Raw genomic sequence first — 19,658 nt, forward strand, 5'->3', positions numbered from 1 at the left:
AGGAAGGCCTAGGAAATGCTATAGTGGGTTTTGTTGCGCTGTTTAACGAGTGCTTGGAGTATTAGTTTGAGAAGGTGACTTGGAGGATTCGAGATGATTCTTGAGGAAAGTATGGATAGGTGTGGAAGGTAGTATTGGGCCCATACTACTGAAAGCACGAGATCCATACTCGAGTCAGAGAGAGTCTTGGAGAATCTAGGAAGCCTGTGGGATGAGGATTCTTTGGTATATTATGATATTTTTCATGTTGTTTTTCAGTATGGAATTGATCGATCAGGAAAGGGTTCAGGTTCTAGTTCTGGCTCGGGTGCAGGTATTGAGTTGATTAATGAGCACATGCGAGATTTCATCTTAATCGGAGATTACCCGCGCTATTTTGGAATGGACTCCTGCGATCTTTGGTTCAATCAAGGACGGGATTTTCAGCTATTCTGGGCGTTTCGGGCAAAGATTGTAGTAGGGAAGTTGGGGGCTCACTTGGATCCCAAAGCTTGTGGATCCCTAGAATCCTTTAGTAAGGAGGATCCTATTGTTAGCTCTTGTCATTTGGGATCGGAGGTGGGTTATGCACCATGTCTTCAGGAGAGTCGACCACATGATTGGATTGCCATAGAGGTTTCACGAGCCCTACGCGAGTAGTTACCCAATATCATTGGGCGTGTCACTGATATATTGGTTTTCGGGTTCAGGGGTCGAACCTGTTGGGTTTTAGTATATTACAACATCCTATGGTGCACATACAACCCTAAATGCTTTGGATCTATGTTTTCTCTAATTATACATGTAATGGTGTTTCCAAAGCATTAAGCCTATAACTAACATGCAACTTGTCATAAACAATATGAAATACTAGTTGGAATGACATGACTTTTATGTAGCTTGAAACCTTGTTGTATTTGGCTTAAAGAGCTTAGCACCAATAGTGTGGATGCCTCAAATGGAATCACAACACACCATGGACAAAGGTGGCTCTTGAGAAAGAATCTCCATGAACCAAAAACACCTCCATGAACTCCAAGAACTAGTGTATGAGTTTTTTTAGCTATAGAGCACATATTTATATGTAGGATTCCAAGGTTCATGGGTATAACCCAAATCCATACCCATGGATTTTATGATCCATGGTGCATGTGGCCCAACTCTTTATGTATCTATACATAAACTTGGTCCAACATGGATCATAAGCCCAACACATATAAATATAACTAATTACCATAATTGGTCCCCATAGATTTAATTAGTCTCTTTTGATCACTAAACTAATTCTTGATCAATACTAATTAAATCGTATGATTTCATATTATTATATTATAACTTATAATATATTAATAAATCATAAATAACCTCTTCTCTCAAAAGTCCATCCTAACAAATTGTCCTGATGATATTCAACCCAAATGGACCATGCTACTCTCGGGTCAAGTACATACCACTTATAGTTATGGGCTTAGACACCTAATCCAATAGTCTCCCACTTGGATAAGTCTAATAACTATTATTGCAAGTACGACTCCAAAACCCGACTAGCAATCATAGCTCTTGAAAGCCGTTGTCGAACTCTGACCTAGTCAATGACGTGTCCATTAGAGAAGGGATCATATATTCCTCCATTCTAGATATCATATGGACTGAGACATGGATTATAATCATTCTCTCTGTCCATCTGTTGTTTCCCGATTTTTGATTTATGACGACCGACTAATTGAACAAATCAAATCAATCTAGGCCTAGCCGAGCACTTAGGGTTTGTTGAATTAGTGTCTAAGTCCGTAACTATATTTGGTAAGTACTTGACCCGGTTGTGCATGGTCCTTTTGGGTTGCCTTCACCAAAGCAACATGATAGGATGATTTATGAATAAAGAGGTTATTATGATTTATTAATATGTTATATGAATAATATATGAAAGGAGAAATCATATAGTTTAATTAATATTAGACAAGAATTAATTAAGAATTAATTTTGTGACTAAAAGAAATTAATTAAATAAAAGGGACTGGAACTGTCAATTGTGTGATAGTTGATTTTGTAACATCCCGAAATATCAAGAGTAGAGTTGAAGGGCTAAAAGAGTAAATTGGGAAAGAGCGACTCGGCGAGTCCATGTGCGGACTCGGCGAGTAGAGTCGCGACTTGGTCGCGTGTTAAGTGGTCGACTCGGCGAGTCAGAGTAATGGACTCGGCGAGTAGGCGCTGAGTGGAGAAAACCCTAATTCTCGGGGTTGAGCCCTATATAAAGAACATAACATCCATTCCCCCAGCCTCCTTACTAATCCTCAAGTCCAGAAACCCTAACCCTTGTGCGTGAGTGGATCAAGTGCATTTGGAAGCTTGGAGAAGCAATTGTTGAGGAAATCATGAAGGGTAAGAGGCTTGGAGCAAAGGGGCTTTGCTTGGATTCGAGTTTCATTGCAGTTGGGGCGTTCCTTTGAGGTAATATCTCGTTCTTGAGCTGCTATTTCTTAGATGCATCGTTTTGGGGGGTGTTAGAGACCATATCCTTGGATGTATTGGAGTTTAGAGGTTAGATCTGAGGTTGCTACCTCAGATCTGGAATGGAGAAGGGTTGGAATGCATGAAAGTCCCTGTTTGTGAGTGGTTGATGGAGCTATTTTGTCCCAAACCCAAACCCTAGAGTGAAAATGCATAGATCTCTTTGGATTCACGTAAAGTTTGCCACTTTACGTGATGGATGAGTTGTAGGAGGCTAGATCTATGTTTTGGATCAATTGCATGGCATGGAATGCTTCTGTATGAGTTCAGACCTGTGGTACTCAGCGAGTCACATGGGTGGACTCGACGAGTTGCTTAATGATGAGCTGGAACTCGACGAGTTGGAAGAACAACTCGGCGAGTTGGATGAAGATGGCCTGGAACTCGGCGAGTTGTATGAACAACTCGGCGAGTAGGTTGAAGATAGCCTTAGACTCGGCGAGTCTGCTGTTGGACTCGGCGAGTCTTGTCGAAGAGTCCCAATATTTTCTGGTTGAGTCGAGAATCGGCGAGTCAAGGGATGACTCGGTGAGTTGTGTGCGAGTGGACTCAGAGTTGTGGGACTCGGCGAGTCTCGGGGTGACTCGGTGAGTTGAGTCGCGGATTGGGGAAGTTCTGAGCATGGGGACTCGACGAGTCGATGGGTTGATTCGGTGAGCAAGGTCAACCAGGAGGGTTGACTTTGACTGAGGACTTTGACTTTGACCAAGAGTTGACCGTTGACTTTTAGGGGTTGGTCAGCGATGTGGCCTTTGGGCCAAGAGAGGGGTAAAATAGTCTTTTACCCTTAAGAGGGTGCCATGAGAGGGTTGATTCTAGTCTCGAGAGTTATATTCATGAGAGTATATGCCTTACGTGTTAGGCGGCGGCGAGTTCGAGATTCAAGTGTGGGGATATCTGCTTTCTGCTTGCCAGGTGAGTCTTCTCACTATACTTTACCTTGAGTAGGTAACCAGAGTTATGTGACAGAGTATTTGTATGCTATGTATGTTATGTGTTGTACTGCATTATTTCTATGTGATTTATGCTGTGCATGTTTTCAGAGTTGGAACCGGAGGGTTCCTAGAGTTAGAACCGGAAGGTTCACAGAGTTAGAACCAGAGGGTTCACAGAGCAGGGTCCACGGACCCACAGAGTTATAGCCTCGTGTGGCTAATATGTGTTGTGTGTGGTATTTTGGGGAAACTCACTAAGCTTCGTGCTTACAGTGTTTTGTTTTATGTATGTGTTTCAAGTTTCTTTCAGGACCACGGGACGGCACCGGCTTGATTGTACACACCAGAGAAAGAGTCATGATTTGAGGATCCTGGTTTTCTATACAAGTGAAAATGGAGTCATGTTTTGTAATTCGATTATGAATGAGATTTTAAACAAGTGTTTCTAAGAATTAAACGATTATTTTTAAATGAAAAATTGTTTGACATTTTCGGTGTTACAGATTTGGGCTGAGAATCCTTTTGGATTTAAGGGGTGGACGAAAATTAAAGTGGAAGCCCATCTAATTTCATCCAAGGCCTTTGTTCTCGAAGATTCTTTGGACTGCTTAAGGCCTAAGCTATCCAATTAGGGTTTTGACTGAAACCCTAGTAGCATAAGTATAAATAAACTCCTAAGGCTTCAGAAATCGGCTACCCCTACTTCTAAGAGTACCAGAGCCGACTTCAAGAGCTTCCAACCTCTCTCTAAGATCATCCTCTTGCTTGTGGTGTTTGTAAGCCATTAGAGGAGTGACATTTGTGACTCTAAGCTCCAAGGACAAGAAGATTCAAGCCTTTCAAGAAGAGGTAATTGATGGGTTATGAGCAAAACATCATTCATATGGTGTACATGCAAACCCTAGTAGCTTTTAGATCTAGTTTGTCTAATGAACATGCAATTGAATATCCAAAGCTATAAACCCTAGATCTAACATACAATTAATCATATTAACATAAGAATAGGGTTTAGATCTTACCTTGATTGTTATGTAGCAATAACAATCTCAAATCCTCATTTGTAATGGCTTTAGAAAGCTTAGAGTCACAAGTGTCACTCTTATAATGGCTCACAAACACCAAGAGCAAGAGGATGAAGAATGATAAGAGAGGAGGCACCCAAAAATGTATAGAAACCCTAAGGAATTAGTTTGCCACGTTTTTGGTGCCCTAGGGGTCCTTAAATAGTGAGGCTATTAGGGTTATCTAACAAGGAAACCCTAATTTGACTGCTTAGGCCCTAAGCAACCCACAGACTCCCTCCTTAGAAGCCTTGGACGATTTCTAATGGGTTTCCCCATAGAATTCGTCCACTCCATCCTTTATGGAGTCCATTAGCTCAATATTCAACTATCACACAATTGACAGTTCTAGTCCCCTTTATTTAATTAATATCTTTTAGCCACAAAATTAATTCTTATTAATTCTTGACCAATATTAATTAAACAATATGATTTCTCCTTTAATATATTATTCTCATAATATATTAATAAATCATAATTAATCCTCTCTCTCCATAATTCATCCTATCAAGTTGCTTTGGTGAAGGCAACCCAAAAGGACCATGCACAATCGGGTCAAGTACATACCAAAATAGTTATGGACTTAGACACTAATCCAACAGTAATCATCTATATCTATTTTGTTATGTCAATTTCAAATTATATACACTAGATCTAGGGTTTTCAAGTCTTGGATGAATTGCATGTACAATAGAGAAACCTAGATCCAAACATTAGGGTTTGCATGAGCACATAGGATGTTCTTTTGGCTCAAACCCATCAGGGTTGTCATCACTAAATCATTGAGGGGCCCATAGATATCACTTTTATTCCTCTAAGGGTAAAAGGAATGGATAAACTTCGACTCATATGCTTGATCTATCTACTCATCAAATCACACACAACAATGCATTTTATAACACCAAGTTATTGGTGCGTTTTCACATTATCAATGTGCAACCGACTTGTAGACTGCAACTCATATCTCTCCGTTTGAAGAATATAAGATATTATCGTCTCATGATCACTCTTGATAAATTCCATGAAGTGATTCATATGAGTGTGGGTTTAATCCAATACTCGAATCTTATTCCAGGAGCACTCATGAATACTGCAACTATGTCTAAAACACCTAGACATACTACAGACCCATTCATGACAGTCTTGCCTCAATACCTACTTCCAAAGTATGATCGATTGTGGATGGTTTGAATAACCTAGTTATTCGGGAAGTCAAAACATGCAACGTGAAACACAAGAATAATACTAATCCTATATGGCCCCAAAACTTTGAGTCATATTGATTACTAATTATTCATTGTATAATGTTTCAAATAATCAACTTAATACTTGAACTAAAACAATAGTTTTCTCATGCTACAAGCATGCACACTATGTTTACCTATGGTCCTTTCTTTTTAGAATAGATCAATTGAAAACATTTCATTGATACTCATTTCACAATTCCAATTCCTTATGATAAATGTAAGAATACAAGATTCTTTTCCATTTACTGAAATATGTTAGATTCTAAACTTATATGCAATGATCCTCTTGTAATGACTATGCACAAAAGTCACAAAGACTTGGCAATAGACATTACAAAGTATTCCAATGGAGAGCAATTCCATGGAAACAAAGTCTCATATTCAAAGTACATTCCTTTGAACATCCTTCTTGCATTAAGTTTTTTAATCTTACTTAGATTTAAAGAATGACTTCCACTTATGGAAACATTTCCATATTCCCATTTTGACTATTACTTCTAAACAAGGGTTGCCTCTTTTCAGAATATGTTAATATGGTCCTTTCCAAAAATTCACACCATACTTCCAAGTGTCCATTAGCAACAAATCTTTGGTAAACCTCAGATTGTCGTCGACAATTGCTTAATCATTTTAGTCATATCCAGTTCTAGTCGTTTTCCCTCTTAATGCCCTAGGCATTTGGAAAATTTAGAACGGATGAATATTACAACACATACAATCGATCCTATATCTGAAGCATATGGGACACGATTCATGATGTCTCACATAAAGACATGTTCTCAAGCATATGAGTAATCATAATCGAATTTTAGAACGCAAAAAATATTTCCATTTATAGAATTTCCTTATGTTGAACCATTCCAACATAACATTCATATATATACACTTGACTAAATTTGATTAAAATATCAATGTAAGCTTGTAGAATTGAAATGAAGTATGAATTCCTCTCCCTTAATTATAGCAAAACAACTTTTCAAACCCTGCAACTTTGCAAATTGAAACTTTTGTTTTCTATAATTAACATTGCTAACTTGCAGCACTTAACATAATAATCATGCTCCCACTAACATGATAATTATATCCTTATTAGCATAACACTTACGCTCCCACTAGCTTTGACATGTATCCAAAATTATACACCTTTTTTTAGATAGCTCATATGTGTGTTTTAACAATTTTAGAACTATGAAAAGGGATATCGTAATCATAGTCTCAAATGTTTAGACCTTTACCATTGCTCACAATTCGAATTATGAAAAGTGATGTCGTAATCATAATTGAATTTGAGAATGCAAATATCACACTTTCTATGTAACGTCTCAAATTTTTAAATAAATTTTTCATTAAAAACAAAACATCATTATTCGACAAAAGGGTTTATTCCAAGTTTATTTCGAAATTTATAAATAATAAATCTCCAGGATCTTCAACAGTGGCAGTGTGTACGTGTCACGCCGGCGCCTTCCCACGGTCATCACTAGTACCTGAAAAACATAAACACAACTAGTAAGCATAAATGCTTAGTGAGTTCCCCAGTATACAACTTACCCACATACGCCTTCCGGCCCGGACCTTCCGGTCCTCATAACATTGCCTTCCGGCCCATAACATATCGCCTTCCGGCCCGTATAGATTGCCTTCCGGCCCATAGTATTTCGCCTTCCGGCCCATAATAGTATAAAGCATAACACATATAGCATAACACACATAACACACAAGTCATACATCATACCGTTCTTTCTGTCACATAAAGTCTCGCCTTCCGGCCCGTATAAGCATACATCACATATAAGCATACATCACATATAAAGCATCTACCTCTCTAGACATAGCATAATATAACACATACGACCTTCCGGTCTCACAGTCAAACCCTTCCGGGTGAAGTATAGTGAGAAGACTCACCTCGTAGTATGCAAGCTATAAACCCTTCGAGCTACTCGCACTCGATCCGCTAATCCGCAGGTTCCCTATAATACCACATACCTCTATTAATGATCTTATCAAACAAGACAATTGACCCTACTAAGTTACATACAGGTCAACGGTCAATCTTGACCAGACTCGTCGAGTCTAAAGGGTAACTCGACGAGTATAGACACCCTGACACTACTCGCCGAGTCTGAAGAACGACTCGACGAGTTCCTGTAGATCTTCAAGCTACTCGCCGAGTCTAAGAACAACTCGACGAGTTCCAACAGGTCTTCAAGCTACTCGCCGAGTCTGAAGAACAACTCGGCGAGTCCTAGTGAATCTTCAAGCTACTCGCCGAGTCTGATCATTGGACTCGGCGAGTCCTCGCCATGCAGCCAATCCGCTGCCTCCTGTATTTCGCATGATTCCAAAACATATAGATATGGGACTTCCTGGACCTTCACATATACTATTACAGGGGTTTTTAACGCCTATAACAACAATATAATCTAACAAATCCTTAAATGGGTTTCCTAAACCCTAACTCGCATACAACGTAAAAGTTACAGATTTCGATCCGAAAATTACCTGGAAACGTGTTCCCTGTGTCTCCAAACCTCCAGTACTCGATTCCTTTGATCACCACCTTGCTCCTCCTTGTCTAACAACCTCTTCAAGCCTTCTCAAGTCCTCTCTCTTGCTTCAAATGCTCACACACTCCCAAGAGATCTTCAACCGGCCAAAAGACGCGACATGACGGCCATAAGATCGTTATATACGATCAGAAAATGAAACGGCTAGGGTTCAGCTGAAACAGCGTCGACTCGCCGAGTCCTTACTTGGACTCGTCGAGTCCAGTCGCGTATCTGCGACTGCGACCAAGACATGACCCTACTCGGCGAGTCATGCACCTACTCGCCGAGTTCCCTCTAAAATGTGCCCAAAAATAATTTAAAGAAATACCTGGATTTCCGGGCTGTTACAACTCTCCCCCACTAGAACTAGACTTCGCCCTCGAAGTCTCTCACTCTGCGAATAACTCCGGATGTTGCTCCCGCATTTCTCTTTCCGGCTCCCAAGTCATCTCCGATCCTTTCCGATGTTGCCACTGAACCAACACCAGAGGTATCTCCTTGTTCCGTAGAACCTTGGTCTTCCGATCCCTGATAGCTACTGGTCTCTCGGCGTAATTCAGGCTCGCATCCACCTGAATATCTTCTAACGGAACCACTGCTGCCTCATCGGCTATACACTTCCTCAACTGCGACACGTGGAAGGTATTGTGAATCTGACTCAGCTCCACTGGCAACTCCAACCGATAAGCTACCCGACCTACCCTTGCAATTACCCGAAATGGACCTATGAACCGGGGCCCCAACTTGCCCCTCTTCCTGAACCGAATTACCCCTTTCCAAGGAGAAACCTTTAGAAGAACGAAGTCGCCGACCTGGAATTCGAGCTCGGATCGGCGTCTGTCCGCATAACTCTTCTGTCGGCTTTGGGCGGTCAATAACCTCTGCCTCACTCGCTGAATCTGCTCGGTCGTCTGAAGTACAATCTCTGTACTGCCCATCACTCTCTGTCCCACTTCTCCCCAGCAAATGGGAGTCCGACACCTCCTACCATACAACAACTCAAAAGGTGGCATACCAATGCTCGAATGATGGCTGTTGTTGTAGGAAAACTCAGCCAACGGCAGATGCGCATCCCAGCTACCCCCAAAGTCTAACACACATGCTCTAAGCATGTCTTCCAATGTCTGAATCGTCCGTTCGCTCTGACCGTCGGTCTGGGGATGGTATGCGGTACTAAAATGCAGCTTAGTACCCAACTCCTCATGAAATTTCTTCCAGAACCTGGAAGTGAAACGTACATCGCGATCCGAAACAATCGAGATCGGCACTCCATGCCGAGATACTATCTCTCTCACGTACAACTCCGCCAACTTCTCTGCTGATGAACTTTCACTAATGGCAAGGAAGTGTGCACTCTTTGTTAGCCTATCCACAATCACCCAAATCGCATCGACTCCCCTGGCCGTTTTCGGAAATTTGGTGATGAAGTCCATCGTGATCTGATCCCACTTCCACTCAGGGATCTCCAAAGGTTGCAACTTACCATGCGGTCTCTGGTGCTCGGCCTTAACTTTTCGGCAGGTCAAACACCTCTCAACGAACCAGACAACGTCTCTCTTCATGCAAGGCCACCAGTACTCCTTTTTCAAATCCAAATACATTTTCGTGGCACCGGGATGGATCGAGAATTTTGACCTATGTGCCTCCTCCATCAAAGTAACACGCGTGCCTCCCACAAAGGGCACCCAGATCCGACGCCGAAATGTCAGAAGTTCCCGCCCATCCGTAACAAACTCTGAAATCAACCCGACGACCCGCTCCTGTTTCTGCATCCCAGACTTCACAACCTCGGCCTGTGCCCTACGAATAGCATCTAACACCGGAGTCATCACCGTCAATCTCAAACATACGTCCCGCAATGGAGTACCCTCCGCCCTACGACTCAATGCATCGGCTACCACATTAGCCTTGCCTGGGTGATATAGGATCTCACAGTCATAATCCTTAACCACATCTAACCATCTCCTCTGACGCATGTTTAGGTTGGGTTGATCCATCAAATACTTCAAACTCTTATGGTCCGTGTATATGGTACAACGAACCCCGTACAGGTAGTGACGCCAAATTTTGAGGGCGAACACTACTGCCCCCAACTCTAAGTCATGCGTGGGGTATCTTGCTTCGTGAGGCTTCAGCTGCCTCGATGCATAGGCTATCACATGGCCCCTCTGCATCAACACCGCACCCAGTCCCGAAATCGATGCGTCGCAATATACGACAAAGTCCTCCATCCCTTCCGGAAGGGCCAGAACTGGTGCTTCGCACAGTCTCTGACGAAGTGTCTCGAAGGAAGTCTGCTGCTCGGGTCCCCATGAAAACGTAACACCCTTTCGGGTCAATTTGGTAAGTGGCACCGCGATCTTGGAGAAGTCCCTAATGAACCTTCGATAGTACCCTGCCAATCCAAGGAAACTCCTGATCTCCGCAGGTGACTTCGGTGCCTCCCATCTCATTACCGCTTCCACCTTGGCCGGATCGACCAATATCCCTGCCTGATTTACAACGTGCCCTAGAAATTGAACCTCCCGTAACCAGAAGTCACATTTGGAGAATTTTGCATATAGCTTCTCCGACCTCAGTACCTCAAGGACCTCTCTCAAATGTCCCTCATGCTGCTCCCTAGATCGCGAATACACCAGAATATCGTCGATGAATACAATCACAGACCGATCCAGCATCGGCCTGCACACCCTGTTCATGAGATCCATGAACACTGCTGGGGCATTGGTGAGCCCAAAAGGCATCACCACGAACTCGTAGTGCCCATACCGCGTCCTAAAGGCTGTCTTCTGGACGTCCTCATCCAGCACTCTCACCTGATGGTACCCTGATCTCAAATCAATCTTGGAAAACCAAGATGCCCCTTGCAACTGATCAAATAGATCATCGATCCTCGGTAACGGATAGCGGTTCTTAACGGTCACCTTGTTCAGCTCCCGGTAATCGATACACATTCGGTGTGAACCATCCTTCTTTTTGAGGAACAGAATCGGTGCTCCCCACGGCGATCTACTCGGCCGAATAAATCCCTTCCCCAACAACTCTTGAAGTTGCGAGGACAATTCCTGCATCTCAGGAGGTGCAAGACGATAAGGTACCTTCGCAATAGGCGCAGCCCCTGGAACTAGATCGATACCGAACTCCACTTGTCTCGCAGGAGGTATTCCCGGCAAATCCTCGGGAAAAACATCTGGAAACTCGCGCACCACTGGAACCTCCTCCACCGTCTTCGGTCTCTCAGAACTCTCCCGCGTATCCATCACATATGCCACAAATCCGTTACATCCCCGCTGTAGACATTGCCTCGCCCTAGCGGCCGAACAAAAAGCTGATATCGAACGGGTACCCTCGCCGTACACCGTAAGAACTCCCCCACTAGGGTCTCGTATAGTCACCAACTGACGCTCACAATCGATGACAGCGCTGAATCGGCTCAACCAGTCCATGCCTACGATGACACAGACATCACCCATCGCAATAGGAATTAGGTCAATCGGAAATGCGACCCCGAATATCTCTAGCACACATCCCCGAAGAACCTCCGTAGCACAAATCACCCTCTCAGCCGCAATGGAAACACTCAAAGGCCGACATAACGGCTCACGACTAATGCCGATATGCTGACTAAAAGCTAACGATACAAACGACCTACTCGCACCCGAATCAAATAATACTAGAGCAGGCATAGAGTTCACAAGGAAAGTACCTACACATATATTAACATAAGCATAACATTTCGACCTTAAATTAAATACATGAATGATAACATACCTGCCACAACATCGGGCGCAGCGCGGACCTCCTCCGCAGTCAGCTGAAAGGCTCTACCGCGAGCCCTCGGGGCCTCGACCTTCACCGGTCGGGTCTCAGTAGTCCGGGTAGTAGATGTAGTTCCCTGACGAAGTTGCGGGCACTCGGCCTTCCGATGGCCTGTCTGGTTGCAGTGAAAGCAAACCATAAACCCCTTAGGGCAATCCCTGGCAATATGTCCCTCTTTGCCACACTTGTAGCAACCACCAGCTCGACACGCCCCCTCGTGACTCTTGCCGCACTTCGCGCAAGTGCGACCCTTCGAACCTCCTCTCCTCGAATCAGCGAACTTAATCCGCTTGGCTGCCGGCTGAGACTGGCTCTGATACCAATTGTAACGTCTCAAATTTTTAAATAAATTTTTCATTAAAAACAAAACATCATTATTCGACAAAAGGGTTTATTCCAAGTTTATTTCGAAATTTATAAATAATAAATCTCCAGGATCTTCAACAGTGGCAGTGTGTACGTGTCACGCCGGCGCCTTCCCACGGTCATCACTAGTACCTGAAAAACATAAACACAACTAGTAAGCATAAATGCTTAGTGAGTTCCCCAGTATACAACTTACCCACATACGCCTTCCGGCCCGGACCTTCCGGTCCTCATAACATTGCCTTCCGGCCCATAACATATCGCCTTCCGGCCCGTATAGATTGCCTTCCGGCCCATAGTATTTCGCCTTCCGGCCCATAATAGTATAAAGCATAACACATATAGCATAACACACATAACACACAAGTCATACATCATACCGTTCTTTCTGTCACATAAAGTCTCGCCTTCCGGCCCGTATAAGCATACATCACATATAAGCATACATCACATATAAAGCATCTACCTCTCTAGACATAGCATAATATAACACATACGACCTTCCGGTCTCACAGTCAAACCCTTCCGGGTGAAGTATAGTGAGAAGACTCACCTCGTAGTATGCAAGCTATAAACCCTTCGAGCTACTCGCACTCGATCCGCTAATCCGCAGGTTCCCTATAATACCACATACCTCTATTAATGATCTTATCAAACAAGACAATTGACCCTACTAAGTTACATACAGGTCAACGGTCAATCTTGACCAGACTCGTCGAGTCTAAAGGGTAACTCGACGAGTATAGACACCCTGACACTACTCGCCGAGTCTGAAGAACGACTCGACGAGTTCCTGTAGATCTTCAAGCTACTCGCCGAGTCTAAGAACAACTCGACGAGTTCCAACAGGTCTTCAAGCTACTCGCCGAGTCTGAAGAACAACTCGGCGAGTCCTAGTGAATCTTCAAGCTACTCGCCGAGTCTGATCATTGGACTCGGCGAGTCCTCGCCATGCAGCCAATCCGCTGCCTCCTGTATTTCGCATGATTCCAAAACATATAGATATGGGACTTCCTGGACCTTCACATATACTATTACAGGGGTTTTTAACGCCTATAACAACAATATAATCTAACAAATCCTTAAATGGGTTTCCTAAACCCTAACTCGCATACAACGTAAAAGTTACAGATTTCGATCCGAAAATTACCTGGAAACGTGTTCCCTGTGTCTCCAAACCTCCAGTACTCGATTCCTTTGATCACCACCTTGCTCCTCCTTGTCTAACAACCTCTTCAAGCCTTCTCAAGTCCTCTCTCTTGCTTCAAATGCTCACACACTCCCAAGAGATCTTCAACCGGCCAAAAGACGCGACATGACGGCCATAAGATCGTTATATACGATCAGAAAATGAAACGGCTAGGGTTCAGCTGAAACAGCGTCGACTCGCCGAGTCCTTACTTGGACTCGTCGAGTCCAGTCGCGTATCTGCGACTGCGACCAAGACATGACCCTACTCGGCGAGTCATGCACCTACTCGCCGAGTTCCCTCTAAAATGTGCCCAAAAATAATTTAAAGAAATACCTGGATTTCCGGGCTGTTACATTCTATCTACTTCAAATCTACTTAGTGAAAGCGTTTCCTCAGCATTGTTTTCATGAATCGAAGAGAAACCTTATGAAACTTAGATTTTTATAGTGTATGTGTTCCTATCCATATGAATTTGTCAAAAACATAACCACAAGAGGAGATTAGTGACAAATCCAAACTCATATGGAATGAACTTGTTCAATCTTAACTTCTTGCCACATGGCAGCCCAAGGGCCTACCATTGCTTCCAAGTAGTTATGCAAACAACTGAGAACTCGTAGAACTCACATGCATAGTCAATTTTTAACTGGAATGAGCACAAAAATAAGAATATGTCAACATGATAGGTTACAAACCTCAAGTCGTGTGCTAGTGATAAACAACAAGCTTTATTCTTAATTAGTTCTTGGGACCCTTTTCAAGATTATTAAGACTCCCACTGACTCCATGACATATGAGATTCTCTTGTCAAGAACCATTCCTTGACAAAAAAATATTCAAGAGTTAGTGTGGATTCTTATAAAGAAAAACACTTTACACTAATGGTCTTAGTTGGTCTTTGTCTTATCCAAAACATCACAACTTACCAATTTCAAATGTACAAGAGTAGAGAGCATTTTTCTCTATATTTGACAAGTGTTATAATCCTTTCTTAAGATTATGTCACTCAAGTTACAATCTTGGTGGGTTACTTTAAGACTCAATTTTGGAACGAAGTATGATTCATCTTTTGATTTAACCATTTCAACAATTCACGATTCCTCTTCTTAGTCAAACAAATGCACTAAGATGTCCTTAGAGGATCAATTGTGATATGGTTTTTCATAATCATTAAGATCATAAAACATGATACTAAAGTACTCTCCTATCTTTTCAGATTGGAGAAACTTTTATCTTTCTGCCTAATTTGATTCTTCTCATTCGTTCTGCCATACATTGAAACTTTTCCAATGTTTCAGAATTATATGTAAACTTGTAAACACAACCATATTTACTAAACTTTAGTAAATCATGACGAATAGCCTTATCGTTCTTTGTGGTGGACCTGATCAGCGCACAACCAAGTGTGCCCGATCTCCTAGTCCTTCACTTGACTCATATATACATGTGAACAAGGAATTAGTCTTAATTTCCCAAAGATGAAGATTCTCATTCATCACACAATATAAGTTGCATAATTCCAAGTTTCTATCCAACTGAAACTTGGGTGATGAAAATATTTCCTTATTTGGTAAATTATGACACTATCACAAATGACATAATCAAATCCATTTTCCAATATTTCTATCAATGGAATCATATAAACAACAATTTTCACAAATCCCATTGTAAGGATACTTAAAATAAATAAAATCAAAATTTCCCTTTTTATTTTAAAAATGCGGAATTTTTTTTCCTTATAATGCACATAGATATGAAAACTATGTTGTTATCTATTCCTAAGCAATCTATCATAATTCTTAAGCATCAGCTCAAAATTCTGATCTTCGAATCATGCGACCGAAATCCATCTTTGCGATCAGATTCAACATACTCTTCTTCTAAGCTTCCGTTCTTTTTTCCGATTCTACAAAACATCACAATGTGACCTAGTCACATCATGTAATAAGAATCTCCAAGTAGGAACTTAATAGAGTTAGATAGTGGACTTTACCAGAAGCATAGTCAAATTTTTTACTTTTACCATCCTAGTGAACTTTCAGGTAAATAGGGCAGCTTTGCAACCAATGCCCCTTCTTTTGGCAATAGAAACATATGGAATCTTTAGTAATGGTACATGTGACTATCTCAGACACAACCTTTCTCTTTACCATTTGGTCAACCGGGTTGACTATGGCCGATCCCTTTCAACTGGGAAGAGAAGACTTTTCTGGACTTCAAATGTTTCCATTGTCAATGTCCATGTAAGTTTGGGAAGTAGATCTTCAATCAAATTTGCTTTACCAGTGCTCCAAATCATTGCTGATTTAGCAGTATTAAGCAAATAGGTAAGATCATTAAGGGTCATGTTGTGATATGTCATCAGGGAGTGACTAAAGAACCCATTCAATAGCCAACTTTTTCGAGACTTCGACACTTAACTCTCCTAGCTTGTCAATATGTGACTTCATATCTAAGATGTGAGCACATGTATACAATGCTTGCCAATAGGGATTGAGTAACCTTAAAATTTTCAAGAACTTGTGGGTTAGGGAGAATAATTGCAGGAGGTGGAGGAAGTGAAGTATGATTTCGAGTCCCATTAATGCACCACAAAGGGATTAATCTTTCACCTTGATCGACATGTGGGATATCATCTTCATTAGGAAAGCTTTATCCAAAAGGATAAGGAAGACCATAGTTGTCATAACTAGACATCTATGAGGGAGAAATTCAAGCTTAGTTGATTTAAGTCCTTAATATAACACCCAATATAAGATATTAAGGCTAGGACCTAACACAAATTTTATAACTTGGAAGATGGATGTCGTAATCTAAGCTACAAAATATTTGAAGGTAGGTAAATGACGATTTACCAATTTCCACCATGAAAAATGAAATTTAACATTAGATTTTAAATGAATTGAAACTCCTAGATCTTTTGAGATTCATTGAACTCTTCAATGACATGTTTAAATCTCGATTGTGCCCTTCAAGTTTGTGACTGGGATGGCGAGAATCATAAACAAGGAGTGAATAACCATGAAAATTAACTTGGTACACTTAATGTTATAACCACCTAATCAATGTGTCGGTTAACGACACACGCTCCATTGATCTATGATTAACATCAAGCTACCCTTTGCCACACTTTCTCAGTCCCAGATTAGTGTGTCGGTTAACCACACACGCTCCACTAATGACTTAACAAGGTGCAAAGTGCAATATCATGGGTTAGCACCGTATTCACATTTTCCTAAGTAACTAAGATTAGGAATTTACAAGTGTTTAGTTACTTAGTATTTTATAGGCAGTATCCTTATACCCGCCCTTATAGATCGGCTTCGTGAATGAGGCCTACTAATGGTAAGACTGACTTGTCTTATACATATATAAAGTATTAACTTTTAATATTATAATAACATAAGGGTGTATTCTACATATTTAAAAATACTTGGTGTTTTAATCTATTAATTTAACTATACTCTTAATTTAATTAACCTTAAACCATGTCATTATGGAGTTATTAACTTTCTTTTAGTTAAACACTTTAATTAATTTAATAAAGTCCATAAGGTTTGAATTTTAACCTTTTAAAATTCTAGGATTTGCAATTCAAGTAAACATGAGAGAGAGTTTACAAATTCCAAAACTTGAGGGCAAGTTTTGAAACTTGTCAAAACTTTTCAAATCCATAACTTATGAGTTTAAAGTGGTTTAATGAAAAACCCTTCAAGTTCCACAACTTGAAGACAAGTTATGGAAGACTTTAAAATCATTTAAGAGAATAAGACTCTTCATTTTCATAACTTATGGAACTTTATGAGTTTTAAAATTCTTGAATGAGACATTTCATGTAACTTGAGGACAAGTTACAAAACTCATATCAAGAATATTTTAGATCAAACTTTGAACAATAACTATCATCATACAACTTTCTATTGATAAAAAACAAACTCATAAATTAAGATAATTCATATCAAACAAATTTCAAAAAACAGCCTACTCATATAAACTAATACAAGTCTTGAAACTTTGACAATTATCTAATAATTGGAAGAGAATCATCATACCATAACAACAAAATCAAATTTTATGAACAAAAACATTTTGTGGTAATGATTCTAATTCAAAACAGGCCAAAAAACTCGAAATTCTGCTGTCTGGACTGCCACCTCGTCAAGTCCCATACTGGGGTCGACGAGTCCAAGGCAAAATGCATGCTACTCGGTGAGTCGCCCAGTGGACTCGACGAGTTCACTGGGCAGAAGGCAAAAATTTCGATTTTTTCACTTTGAAAACTTATAAAACATCAAGTATATTAGAAAACAACCCATGGCTCTGATACCATTGTTGGGTTTTAGTATACTACAACATCCTATGGTGCACATACAACCCTAAATGCCTTGGATCTATGTTTTCTCTAATTATACATGTAATGGTGTTTCCAAAGCATTAAGCCTATAACTAGCATGCAATTTGTCATAAACAATATGAAATACTAGTTGGAATGACATACCTTTTATGTAGCTTGAAACCTTGTTGTATTTGTCTTAAAGAGCTTAGCACCAATAGTGTGGATGCCTCAAATGGAATCACAACACACCATGGACAAAGGTGGCTCTTGAGAGAGAATCTCCAAGAACCAAAAACACCTCCATGAACTCCCAGAACTAGTGTATGAGTTTTTTTTAGCTATAGAGCACATATTTATATGTAGGATTCCAAGGTTCATGGGTATAACCCAAATCCATACCCATGGGTTTTATGATCCATGGTTCATGTGGCCCAACTCTTTATGTATCCCTACATAAACTTGTTCCAACATGGATCATAAGCCCAACACATATAAATATAACTAATTACCATAATTGGTCCCCATAGATTTAATTAGTCTCTTTTGATCACTAAACTAATTCTTGATCATTACTAATTAAATCATATGATTTCATATTAATATATTATAACTTATAATATATTAATAAATCATAAATAACCTCTTCTCTCAAAAGTCCGTCTTAACAAATTGTCCTGATTATATGCAACCCAAATGGACCATGCTACTCTCGGGTTAAGTACATACCAATTATAGTTACGGAATTAGACACCTAATCCAACAGAACCTTGGATGTTCAGGAGGATGTTGGGATGGTCGGGGTAACCCGGGAGCAGGAGATTTATTTGGAGCGCCTGGGGAAGAGGGAGCCAGAGCATGTGCAAGCAGTTGAGGGTCATGCGAAGAGACCCAAGACTTCAGATCAACGATTGAGGGGACAACAGGGTCGGGTTCGGTACAGCTCGTGCGGGAAGCAACACGATGGGGTTTGTCGTTCCAGAGCATGGTCTGCTTCAAGTATGGAAGGTTTGGTCATGTCAGTCGGGATTTTCCTTAGGGAGCAAGTTTGTTATGTTTTCGCTGCAATCAAGTGGGCCACAAGAAGGTCGACTGTTTGATGTTGATGGGTGAAGCAGTGAGTGCATCTGCTCCGGTATCTTTTAGGATCTAGGATGGTTGTGAGGATGGGACAGGAGACCCAGCGGGGAGGAGCCGAGTATTGCAGTGTCAGTCAGGGGAAACCATGTTCCATCTAGTGTTATTGCAGTTATGTTTTCTTTTGCTTTCTTCTTGATTATTAATAGAATTTATATTGATTTGGAATTTTTCTTGGGTTTGGGCACGCGTTATTTCTAGTTTTGGTTCTCTGCTATTGTCTGGGTTATATCGTCAATAACTATTATATGCCATTTTTTGATGGCAAGAGTTACTAGTGGGTCGTATTTTGATGAGCGGGATTAAGTTGTTCGGGGAGTTATTCCGGTCCTTTGTTGGGTTCAGTTCAGAGGGTTGATGAAGAGATCTTTAGTCGATTCAGCAGGATTAGTTCTTCAGCAGAGTCAGAGTTCAGTCGTGTTATATTTGTATTGGTATGACCATCAATTGTCCATGGAAGAACATGTGGGTTCAATCACTACCATTGCTATGGAAGGAGTAGTAGCAAGGAGATGGTGGTGAT

Source organism: Lactuca sativa, chromosome 5, assembly GCF_002870075.4.
Source record: "Lactuca sativa cultivar Salinas chromosome 5, Lsat_Salinas_v11, whole genome shotgun sequence".
Lineage (NCBI taxonomy): Eukaryota > Viridiplantae > Streptophyta > Magnoliopsida > Asterales > Asteraceae > Lactuca > Lactuca sativa.